Source organism: Rhipicephalus sanguineus, chromosome 10 (assembly GCF_013339695.2).
Source record: "Rhipicephalus sanguineus isolate Rsan-2018 chromosome 10, BIME_Rsan_1.4, whole genome shotgun sequence".
Classification (NCBI taxonomy): domain Eukaryota; kingdom Metazoa; phylum Arthropoda; class Arachnida; order Ixodida; family Ixodidae; genus Rhipicephalus; species Rhipicephalus sanguineus.
In genome coordinates, this window is record NC_051185.1 from 83,386,308 (window position 1) to 83,399,267 (window position 12,960).

General features: G+C 47.2%; 1 long non-coding RNA gene across 1 annotated transcript; it reads right to left on the reverse strand.

Annotated features, from left to right (window-relative positions):
• Positions 1–6,333: 6,333 nt before the first annotated feature.
• LOC119372179 (uncharacterized) lies at positions 6,334–12,194 on the reverse strand. The gene is made up of 3 exons (XR_005179454.1): positions 11,927–12,194; positions 6,533–6,672; positions 6,334–6,442 (listed from the first exon to the last, which is right to left on the reverse strand). It is a non-coding gene; the product is annotated as an uncharacterized LOC119372179 (long non-coding RNA).
• Between the last annotated feature and the right edge of the window lie 766 nt (positions 12,195–12,960).

Sequence of the window (12,960 nt, forward strand, 5' to 3'; positions counted from 1 at the left end):
TGATGTGCCAAAATGAAGACCGAGCCCACAGGAAAGAATTTCTGGAACTTCTGCGCAGGAAGTTTATTAGGCCACTGCCTAGCAATCATGCTATGAACATTACTGTAGTGTCCATACATAGCATATGTTGAAATGTGGTAAGGCAATTCTGTACAGTCGCGGGGCGAAGAGGATGGCTGCTACGTAGTGTAAAATAAAAATTCTGTGCTTGTTCGGCTCAATCGGCCCCATCTGTGGTGTTACTGAAAATTCAGTACATTACAATGTCAACGAAGATGCGTCGGAACTACGTCTGAACTACGTGAAGGCTGCCAAGCAAGGATTTTGAACGAAACGAAGCTGCTCGCACACAATGACCGAACCTCTACTTTGTGGTATGGAGCACAGCATGCTTCCCACGTTTTCTTTCTTCGACGTGCGTGCCATTGATGTCAATAATGTTGGCGCCGAGTGGTTGAAGTGAGTGAAACGGTTCGAAAACTTCATCGTAGCCTGCGGCATCACAGACGACGCTCGAAAGACGGCTCTACTACTGCACTATGTGGGGGAAGACGTTTACGACACATACAGTGTGCTACCTGATCTTCCCGCCCCGAAGCCGCGTCTGCCGTTTCAAGCACCGATGACGCAACCCCTATCTACACCGCAGTACGCAGGAAACTCGATGAATACTTCGAACCGCGAGTAAACACTACGTTCGAGGTCTACCACTTCCACCAAGCTGAGCAACTAGAAAACGAGTCACTCGATGCCTTCTACGCCAGACTACGCCAGCTCGTGAAGCACTGTGCCTTCGCCAATGCTGACACCGAAATCAAGAATCAAATATAGCTGTCTACGACGTCAACACGTCTACGCCGGTATGCCATGCAGCACGACCTCAACTTGCAAGGAATTCTCAAACAAGCCAGGTTGTTCGAAGAACTCGAAACACATCATCTCCGCTGATGAAGCAAGAGCATCGGTAGAGTAAAGAAAACGCTGCGTCTACACTTGCAGTGAATCTCAAGCCAATATTCACGACCTAATCAGTCAGCTGATGAGCTGACAACACCTTTGAAAACAGTTGAGTCATAAAATGAACGCTACCTTCAGACTGGAACCCTTGGATTAAAATTTGCACCTCTGCCATGTTACTGGCACTGGTGATAAAAGAAAGAAAATCTCAGTCGGTGCTAGCACAACCAACGGCACACACTCCTCAATAGAGTGTTGAAATACAGGCCCAACTATATGCATAGCTTAGCTAAGGCACAACGGTCATGGCACTTGGTTACTTTTTGGCACGGCCTTCCAGTGCATGCATTCTTAAAGAGACACTAAAGGCAAATATTAAGTCGACGTTGATTGTTGAAATAGCGGTCCAGAAACCTCGTAGTGCTACTTTTATGCCAAGGAAGTGCTTATTTTGAAATAAAATCACGTTTTAGTGGTCCGCATGGCGTTAGCGCACTTCAAATCACCCGCCTGAAATCAGACTTTTCATACGTCACTGCTGCCGTGCCCAACGTTGCCCGCCTTTACTGCGCGGCCGCCGACACTAGTAGCAGCACAGCGAAAGTAGCGGGACCCACAGCAGCAACAACGACCATCGAAGCTCTGACTTTCTGTCAGAGCGACTTTCACGAGCGCGCAAAACACACGTGGCAGTACGCGATCCCGAAACTACCACTGAGACGCGACTGCGTGAGTGAAGCAGGGCGCCGGGCGAAGCGCAGTTCGGCGAAAACGGAACCTTTGAACCACGCGCACCGTTCCCCATGGCAACGCCACATAAGTTTTTTTCCATGAATCAAACGGAAACAAACAAACAGCATTTTATTATGTCTTTTGATGCACGGAAGGTTCTTTTTTTATTGCTGCTAATTTGATTACTAGTGATTTATTGTAGGCAGACTCTCATACGTCATCGGGATCACTTCGAAAATGTCTCACTCGTGGCACTCATCATGTGATACATTTAGCTTAATTTCTCGGTAAGTAGGGCACTGCTGTCGATAATATTGCCGTTTTAGAAGTTGTCGTACATTGAGCTTTCACTCTGACATAAATTGTTATTTGCCTTTAGTGTCCCTTTAAGTTAACGCCACGGCACTACAGCACTGGACTCCCTTGGCCCGACAGTGTGGATAATAAAGAAACACGACAAGAGCCAGCCCTAATGAACCACAATGCATATTTCCTGCTTACTGCTTTTTATCGCAGTCTTCGTCTCCATATTTAATCGCTCTGATCATCACAGTACACGTACAGTGCTCAGAGATTCAAATGCAACAATTTAGGGCTATGTAATGTGCATACTTTCGTTTTCCCCGTCTTCAGTTCGTGTCACATTAGCGTAATTTCGACTCAAGCTCTTGCATTCACAGTAACATGACGCAGTTATCGACGCAGCGACATGACGCAGCGGCCAGATTCACAGCGACATGACGCAGTTATCTTGAGCAACTGCACATGCCTGTTGCTACACTAGAAGTATTATCTTGTGTTTCCATCTGTGAGCACTACACATAGTGCCGACAATAAATTTCGAGGCACCCAAAGATCTCTCCGGGAACATAGCTTAAAGGACCCCTGACACCGAATTTGGAAACTCGAGATGCTTATGTTGTTTGATAGTCCTGCATGCGGGGGCACTTCTGACCGATTATGAGTGACAAGCGTTGCCTTTAAGATATTTTAATTTGGTTTTAAAGTAAGCCTGAGTGCTCATCTGAATTTTGAACTCCTATCAACATAACCACTATTATGACGTAGACGTAGGCCCCTTGTGACGTTGCAGAGGTAAAGCAAGTGTTGTCGACGTCACAGACAGAAATATGCGCGGTGCATGCACTGTGGTATATTGCGAAGCACGTTTGCTCTCCCACCTTCTCCTTCTTCGGTACGTGTCGGCAGGCAGGGTGAGCTCTCCGTGTGTGTGTTCTCCAACTGCCAGTTCAACAAGCGCGTGGCTGACGTCACCCAATACTGAGCGCACGTCATCACGCGTGCCCCGAGGCGCGACCGCCGCGGCGCGGCGCTAGTTTCTTATCTTCTTTCGGCGCGCGTTTTGAAGCTACACTAAAATGACCACAATTAACGCTGCTAGGATTATTTAGACATCACGTTGGAGGATTTACGGTGTCACTCCGTGATTACAAGACATAGACCTACTTATTACAACATAAATGTCACAAACAAGAAATCGGCTGTCAGGGGCCCTTTAAGGATCTAGGAGGTTCTTGCACATCCTCTCGAAATGCAAAATGCATTGGCAAACATCAATTACCTCGGAAGTGAATTCTGCAGAAGTGAAGACCAAGGAACAAGCTGCATCCCTTTGCTTATGAGGTGCAGAGGTCACATGCACTACACCCGCACCATATGCAATAAAGAATAATGTTGCCACGTCGCACGGAGATTGGTGCAAGAAGCGCAGTGAACCATGTGCAAGTTGAACATGCGGGACAGCAGAATTGGACTTACAGTACTGTCAATGAATCGTGGTTCTGTAAGCACTGCAGATGTTCACCATGTTAACACCGGCGGCGCAGTAGACTGACCTCAGCCAGGTGCCATACGCTGCGTCAGCACTGAAAGCACACGTTCCAGGACATGGAGGAGCGAGGACGGTGGCCTCCGGCTATGACTTCCTCAAACAAACGAACCTCGCCACACAAGACTACATGGTTGCATGTCATTTTCACGGTGTTTTGGTACACAGGGCACTGACACACAGAACACACTCCACACCAATCCCCGTTCGAACACATCAGCAGCCACACACTGGTGCTTGCAGATGTCAGCCTTTTGAGCGCCCTTGCGAGAGACCCTCCACGAGCAGATATGGCAGTGCAATCTCTCGCCACACACTGTGCTACTTAAAGTCCCTGAAACTTCGTAAAGTAGCGACATACGTGCATGAAAGCGCGCCTCCTCTCTTTTCTCCCTCTCTGTCCCTCTCCGAGGCTGACGCCGCGTCGGCATTGGCCAACTGCAGTCACGTGGGACCGCTCGGAGCGTTCGTTTGTTTACAGTCGCTCGCGACTGCCATCTTCGCTCTCGAAGCGCGGGTTCGCTGGTTCTCAGCGCATGTGTTTTATGGATACGCGCTTTCCATTCCGCGTGCGCTGTGCTCCGAGATACCTTGCACACAAGACCGACGTCACGGTTGGTTGCCATGGGCTTCTGCTGCGCTTTCGGATGCCGAAACAAATCAAGTGAAGGCAAAAAGCTGTTATGATACCGTCCGGGAAGCGCAACGAGTTGCGAAGGAAGGCTTGGTTACACCGAATCGGAAGATAGAACTTTCGGCCGACGTTTTCGACGCGACTAGGCGATGTAAGTTGCTATCCTCTCACTATAAGTACTCGTCGAGGTTCGCGCAAATCGCTGCGTGCTATAACGCCGCAGACGCGTCTCAGTTATTTGGGCAGTACGTCGCTTTTCCTCACACGTTTTATTGCTGCTTCTGCGGGGTCTGTACTAAGTGTTTTTTTTTTTTTTTTTCGAAAATGTGATTGCGAAACTTCAGAGATTCGGCGCAGTTCTTTTGAAGAAACACAGCTACCGTGTGAAAGCTCACATTAGGTGTGGTACTCTCTGTTTTTGTTGCGTGCTCGTTTTTTTCAGTTTTTTTTCCCCCGAAGCAAATAGCTTTCTCTGGCTCTTTGACGCCGACAGATCCGCCGGTGGACTTGCGATAAAAGGCAGGTAGGCAAAGCGTGCGTGTCCAACCGAGTCGCAGGGTGCATACATCGTTTAGGAACCTCACGTACACGTGTTATTTAGCGCGAAGGTTTACGTGCGTTTCGCGTGGAGGTTTGTATCCGCGAGTGGCTTTCCGCCGCGGTGGAGCAGAGGTTGCGGTGCTCGGCTACTGACCCGAAGGTCGCGGTCGACCTCGGCGGTCACATTTCGACAGAGGCGAATAGCTTGAAGCCAGTGTGCCGTGCGATTTCAGTGTTCGTTAAAGAACATCAGATGGTCAAAATTTCCAGAGCCCTCCACTACGGCGTCTCTCATAATCATATCGTGGTAGTGGGACGTAAAACCCCAAATGATATTAATATCCGCAAGTGGAGCTCTCGCGAAGGAAACGTTTACGGTGGCAGGCTAGTTTATTCGTTCGCTTGCTCGTTCATTGAGCAGCGAGTATAGTTCGTATGTCAAGTACGTCTACGAGGCACACTTGCGCACTATGGTTGGTGCGTCTAATCTCTCAACGAATCAACCAACGCTGTCTAAATGTATCGACTGGAAATGATGTAAGCCTTCTGGCGCATTCTTCTTTCAATGAAGCTCCGAGCTGCTGCTTGCACTGACAGTCATTTTCTAAATAAATAATAGTCGCCACTCTTAATACAGCCAACACCCATTGCCCATGTGTTTCTTCCACTCTAAAAACTGTCCGCACTTTTTGTGGAGTCTTCTTGCCCCTCACCAATAACCGTCCTCTGGCTAGTTTGCGCTTCCTTTCTTGAAAACTCGGCGCTCGGCACTTTCCTATCAAGGATGCTTTTTATTAACACGCACGTCATTCGTGACCTGAAAGTAGGGCGCGCCCAGCGATAATGCAAGGAAAGGCGCGCGAGATTGATAGTTATTGTTTCGGGACAGAAATACGCCCCATAGCACACCCTTTTTGTGAGGTTGCTAAACAGTTAACAGAAAATAGCGAGCGCAGAGATTTGGTGAAAAAGAAACAACAAGTGAGCCAGATGCTGGATATTATTTTGTAGGAAAGAGACGCCTCAAATACGCCCTTTTTTATTGCAATGTACAGTGCTACATGATACAGGCACGTATAGCGGCGTTAACTATATTTACCCAACCGATACTTCGGAACGGCTACCTCTAGTGCGTACTGGCAGCCTCAGTGCGTCATTGGTATGCGCGGCGAATTCGCCTCGCGAGGACGACGTGTACAACGTATAGGTTTCAGAAGGCTTCATGTAGAGCGGGACATTAACGTTCAACATCACACATGTCCTTTACAAACGTGTCCTGACATCTCCTAAACGACATAAAATTAAAAAAAAAAGATACAAAGACCTAGACGGCTAGTGCGAATGCTTAAAGCGCGCCGCCTGGCAAGCGCGCGCTCCCTTTGCGAAGCGTCGTCTGCTACGCAAGAGCAAGGTAGGTGGCGCCATGCTCGAAAAGAGAGTGCGAAGGAGAGGAGAACGAGGAGGAACGCGAGCGGAGGAGGAAAGTGTCGCTACTTTACGAAGTTTCAGGGACTTTAGTGCTACTCACTTGACGCGGCACGTGAGGTTCTGCTCACTCGCACAGTGCTGGGGCACGGGAAGAAGTTGAAGATCTTGCAGTCGGCATGTTCCTGCTGGTGACACAGCAGGCCAGTAAGGGGATACCGCAGTTGCTCGTTCACCACTAACAGGACCACACGACCACACGCCGCATCACAATGCGTGCACTTCCAAGATTGGTGGAATGGTATCTAGACAGTGCAGAAAGACATACACACAGGAAGAAATGAAGACAAGTGTATTTCTTCTTGTGTCCAAGTCTTGTTGCGCTATCCACATACCATTCCAATGATGATTGGTCAACAAGCCCATTCCGCCACCGTAATCCACTTCAAGATGTTCCCACCATCATTCAGTGGCCAAAGCACCGTTCCTGCCTTTGGCTTGACTTACAGCAGCAGCACCTACACCAGCATATGCCCTGAAAAACAAAAAACAATGCGAAGGCCCAGTCAGCACATATCATTAAATGACCATATGCATTGAAAAGAAAAGAATGCGGGGCAAAGTCAGCCTGTGTCATTAAATGACCCTATGCACAGAAAAGAATGCGGAGGCAAAGTCAGTAATATTATTAGATGAGCATATGCACTGAAAAAAAAGAGGATGCTTACGATGTGTGACAGGAGTGGTTAGACAAAGGACACAGGATGGGCTGACAATGATGACAGAAGCCAAGGAAATGGTAACTATTTGTTTCGACAACCATATGGTGAATGCTTGCTCTAAGTACTTTCTATAATCTTACGTAGCATACATTTCTGAGCTCCTTTATATGGCTGTTTTCACGTAGTATGAGGAATTGAACTTGGCTTATCCTTATTTTTCTGGTGCCTCTTTGTAGTTCAGCATTGTCCATTGCACATATCAGTGAATACACTTTAGGAAAACTCAATCCAGAATGAGCAGAAAGCTCAAACTATATGTGTGGGATGAAACACACATCCCACACGTATAGAGCCACATGTGCTTCCAATGAAATGCGTTTTTTAATAGGCATGCATTCACTGTCGTTAGCCCTTGTCAAGCGAATAAAAACACTGAATGAAGCAGTGAAAAGGGCGGGAGGGCAGGAGGGGTGGGGGGGGGCTTGCTCGGTCATTGGCCGACATTTAAAATTCCAGAAAAAGGGAGGAGGGCGCTTGCTCAGGTAGGGGCACTACTTGCTCAGGTTTTTATGGTATGCCATTACAAGTGTAGCAAGGCTAAGAACTTCCTTGATTTTAATGTACACCATCAGTGATGGAAGCGACACTTTGCTTTTTGGAGCAGAAAAAATGCTAGTTTGGAGCAGCTATTCGTCTTTTCGGAGCATATGGCAAAATATTCAAAACGACTCCTGGAGTTTAAAACATCATTTAAACATCTCATAAATATTAATATTTATTATTATAAATGTTGCACATACAATAATCACTGCATGTTGCTAGAAACAAATACTTAGGCAGTTGGATGGTCACTGAACGCTAAGATGAGCTACACATATTTAAAATACCAGTACTAGTGCCAGAAATAATATAAAAGTGATAAAGCTGTGCACCAAATTATAAAAGTAGCCATAATCGGATGTAACTATAGCCAAAGCAGCAGTTTATAATTGGTACGAGATCATAAAATTATGTTATTTTCATATTTCACCAAAATAGCCAGCACTGAAAATCAAAAAGACAGCTAAATGAGCTATTCACTTAAAATGCCAGTTCTTGCGGCACAGATGATGTCAAAGCAGATAAAGTGGTACATGTAATCAGTCGCACATCAAAGTCGTCACAGCAGAAGTTAGTAATCAGTATAATGTCGAACTAATTTCCCATACATTTTACCAAAGTAGTCTGCTTGTCAGATATATATAGTGCCAGTACTTGTGGCATTGTCAATATGCTAGTACACAGCTAGTATTCAAGCTGCATACTAGCATATTAGGATGATAGTATACAGCTTGTTTTTGGTTTTGTTTAGGCTCGCTGGATGGTCGCACGACTCAAGTTCATTGTTTTCAGTTCCCAACGCCATTTCGGAGCAGTTACTAACAAATGTTACACTTTGGAGCAGCATTTCTCTTTTGGAGCAGTTTGGAGCAGCACTTCCATCACTGCACCATCATGAAGTGTGGTATGTATCCAAATGCAGAAGAAATTATGGGAACCAAGTGTTAGAATTTCAAGTGCCTACACATCTGAACCAAACAATAAAGAAACATAACATTAACATATGTGGTATATCACCAAACAAACTGTGTTTAGTGTATGTATAATGACGTGATACGGCCACTCCCTCTTTTTTTCTTTATGCCTGCTTCACAATCCCCTTTGTTGAAAGAGATGATTTGTAAGTCAAACATTTTACTCCTAGTAGGTCGTACTACCTTAGCCACACGTTTTTAAGCTACCCTGTGCACTTGGGAGTCAGAGCCGCTCAAGCTTTTCTTACAGATTTTACCTATCGTTCTCGTAACATTTTTTCTTGTTGAAGAATAAAATTTCTACTTCAGTATTCATATTTAGTCCTGCTTTATTACTTTCTTGGTTAAGGTCTTCAATAAATTATTTTGCAATTCGACACCATCATTGCGAATTAGCGCTTAATCTTTTACTTATTCTTCATTCTTTTTCTGTCAACGGTGACACAGGACAATTGTGCAGAAGCCATCAACCATGTTTGTTGATGTTCGTGTGGACATCCGTAACATCCATATACTTCGTGCAAGCTAATCACTGTGAGCATCGCACACTAATGGTGTGTGGCGATGCTCTTTATTCATTGCACTGAAGGTGCATAGGTAGCTTTTGTTGTTTTATAGCATTATTTCATAGAGAACAGAGCCACCAACCAGCAAATCTGTAGCAGAACGTGTATCTCGAACACCTCGGTTCACGTTTGGCAACAAACACACCCTCAAAACACAAGTCGGCTTCTGCAACTGCCAAATAAAAAAACATTTCAAACTGTCTTGGGATCAACGTACTTGCCATGACAATGGCTGTGGGATTGACCAGCTGACTACGGCAGGCCAATACTGGAGACAGTTCATGTGACACAACGATCTTCCCATTCTACGTTACGTCAACACCCTGTGCATGCTAGAAGTAACTAGCACCCGTGCTTTTTCAGCGTTCACAGACGTTGAATATCTTAGTCACTGCACACACACTGGCACTTTCACTCAATGTAGTCGAAATCACTGCACATTCCTGCAATTCTCCCTTCTTCCAGGACATACCTGGAAGAAATTTTTCCGCCCTTTTCAAGAGTATTTTCATCTATCGCAGCAATGTTTGTCACCTAAATCGGGATCCACACAGGCACGCCCCTATATTCAGCAATTCTTACATCATCTCGTCCTTGTTGCACACCTTCTTCTTACTCCTCTTCAACTTGCTGTTCTACCGGCCTCTTCTGCCCGACAACAAGAGGCTTCACCTTATGGTCCGTGAAGTGGCAACTACAGTACTTGACATTTTAACCGTGTCGCGACTATACATAGTTTTCACATGACGTCATATCCGGTGTGCGGGACTCTAGTTGGGCAGTCGCCGCCATCACCGGGCGCCTACGAGCACACGCCGTAGCCGCAAAGCCAGCGTGCGGTTGCATCAGCGCACGTTCCGGCGGCATTTTTCGCAGGCGACACTTGTGCACGAAATGGAATTTTTGTCCCGGTTACTTCGACGAGCTCGTAGGACCCACCAGAGTGCGTTATGAAGCGAAAATTGCCATGTGCAGCGGTGTGGACGCGACCACGGATGCCGAGGTACTGCGGTACTGCCACCAACGACGCACGTGGATATTATAAACTACCTGGTACTGTCAACCAGCTACATTTCTTTGCAGCAAATGAAGTCTCACAAGTCCTTAGATGCGCACAATTGTTTTACGAGTGGGAAGTTGCCGTCACAACGTGTCGTCGGCCAAGGTGAGTGTGTAAACAGCTTCTTGCCCAGGCCGCTTCTTGCGAGTGTGTGCGCTTCAGGCCCGTCGCAGTCTGTTGAAGGCTCTCCGTCCCCAGATACTTCACAGGATGTGACACTCGCTGCAGTGGCTGCCGCTTCTTTCGCGACACGTACCTTGCGTCGGGCGTACCGCGCAGACAATGTTGAAGCCGCACCTCATTCACTTAGGTATCCTAGGTGAAGTGTGGGCGCCCAGTCCGGATTCGTTTCGTCCATCAGTTGAGATGGTTTGCCTGCAAATTCGCGGACAGGCTAGTAGCTTATCAAGTGGCATTGCGCGTACGGAAAGATGTAAACTGCCCCATAATCTTAGGAGCTTGAGAAATCGGCGGCGCGCGACTCGCAGCCGTAAGTAGCGATAGCTTTATCAAAGTAATTGAAAAGAAAAAGAAGTCCGTTTAAACTACTGCAATTAAAGTTTTACCTGTAATAAAGTGGCGACCACAGATGCGAATGTTGTCCAAGTTCTTCAAGTCTTTCCGATTTATGCGGGCCAGACAAACGTTCCGGCGCCTTTCTGAGAGAGCCCGCGTTCTCTCGCACTGCTTGGTGATAACCTTCGGCAAACAAAACATGCCGGTGCCTGACTCTCTGTGGGTCGGTTTCGCAGAAGTCTTGCTTCTGCTACGACAGCCGAACATCGCACAAATCATCATGGCTGTGGCGCCAAGTACAACACTGGAAAATGTGCGCGCCAGCTGCCGCAACACGGTAGCCGGGTTAGCAGCGTCTCGAAAGGTTCCCAAACATGGCGGCTGAGCAAAGCGGAAGTGGCTGTGGTGACGTCGCATGACGTCCGTGAAAACTATGTATAGGGAGTTTTCGAATAGGGGCCCCAAAAGTTTGGGGCACCAAAGCCCTTTGCGGGTGCTCGCTTTGGGTCAAGCAGGAGCTAAGAGCTTTCGAATAGGGTCTGCGGCACCTTGCACACTCCCCCTATTCTAGGTCACTCTAGTCTTGGCCAAGAGCCGTCGCTTCAGTGGGTGCCGTCATGTTTGTTTGACCCAAGGCTTTTGGGGCAGGCTTTGGGGCTCCCGCTAAATTCGAGAAATAGCGTCCCCAACGCAAAACCCAAACGCTGTTTGGGTCTTGCGCATGCACACTGGCATCGACGCTACTTCTTTGGGGCCCCTATTCGAAAACTCCCTTATAATTGTTGGAGTTTAACGTCCCAAAACCACGATATGATTACGAGGGACGCCGCAGTGAAGGGCTCCGGAAATTTCGACCCCCTGAGGTTTTTTTTTTTTTAACGTGTACCTAAATCTAAGTACATGGGCCTCAAACATTTTCGCCTACATCGAAAATACGGCTGCCGCGGCCATCCCGCGACCTTTTCGGGTCAGCAGTGAAGCACCATAACCAGTACACAGCGGCGGATACTGCCGACGGTGAAGAGGCATTTCGGGAATCTGCACGATCATAGAAGATGAACCGTAAAATAATACTGCACAGTTTATGCTGGAAGCGTTCTTTACACCGTACGTCATACATACACGCTGTCACTGAACTTACGAAGCAAGCGGCACGCTCAGAACTTTTGCCGTGAGCGCAACGCTAGAAGCGCGCTAGGTCCGTTCAAACGCGCTCTGTAGCGTTACACTTTCTACCGCTGGCCTTGATAACGATTACGAGAGTCTTGTGGCCCAAAAACGCGTCGAGGGAAAAAGGAGAATGAGCCAAATGAAAATCAGGCAGCAAACAGGGCCGCTGGATACATCTCACCTTGGCATTTCCAGCGACGCTAGCTGAAAAGGTTGCCACATGCGCACTGCCAAAGTTCTTTCCTCTAGTAGTTCGCAGTGTAGCCATCGTAGCACGACACTTTAATTGACGAGATGCAACACCAACAGGACTGTAGTTCTTGCGAGAAATGTTCAAATACAGCCGCTCTGACTGGGAAAGATACAAACGCAACGCAAGTACAAAGCGCATGCAACCACCATTCACGAAAACAAACCGGGAGGCGGGCGAAAGCTCCCTTTTTCTCCCCCTTTCCCAGTACGCAGTGACCGCGCTACTCTCTTTCTTTGTCACGCTCTCCCTCAATTTTTTTATTCACAGCGTTGCCAACGTAAGATCAGCAAAATCCCCAAAACACGCGGCTCGAATCATTTTCCTTGTTCGCACACTCTTCAATGCCGTGTTGTGGACTTGTGTAGTGTTTACCGTTCGCAAGGGTATGTACGTACAGGGGTGGACAAAAGTTTCCAGGCCGCGCTGCAACTTCTGACCACCCCTATGCGCTCGTCACCCGTTTGAATAACTAGAACTGCAGTGGCTTCACGATCAATGCCCAGTTTCTCGGTGTCATGTCATGCTATGCGATTAATAAAAGCTAACACAGGAACGATAGATATATGTTTATTTTATTTCTATATGCCGAAAACGGGGCATTTTTCGCGTTTGTGCAATATGACGCGCAGGTGTCGCGCTCCGGACAGTAAGTCAGTGCAACGCGCTTCAGCTGTCCTAAGAAAAAGTTGACGAGACACGTTTCCTATATGACATATGAGCTGCGTAGCTGTTGGCAAAATGCCTGCATTATCAGCTATTGTTAAAACACCATATGAGACGCCTATGCAAGTGTTGGGGTTGGGCTTCTACCGCAGAACTTGCGTTTTAGAAATGTGCTTGGCTTTCAGTACATCATCATTTGTTCTGCGAGCTTCTCTAAGACGTAAGAGGAGTTTTCCTACAATATTTCGAATTCAAAATTGCGCTACGTGGGCAGAAATTAAACCGACCGCAAACTTCAA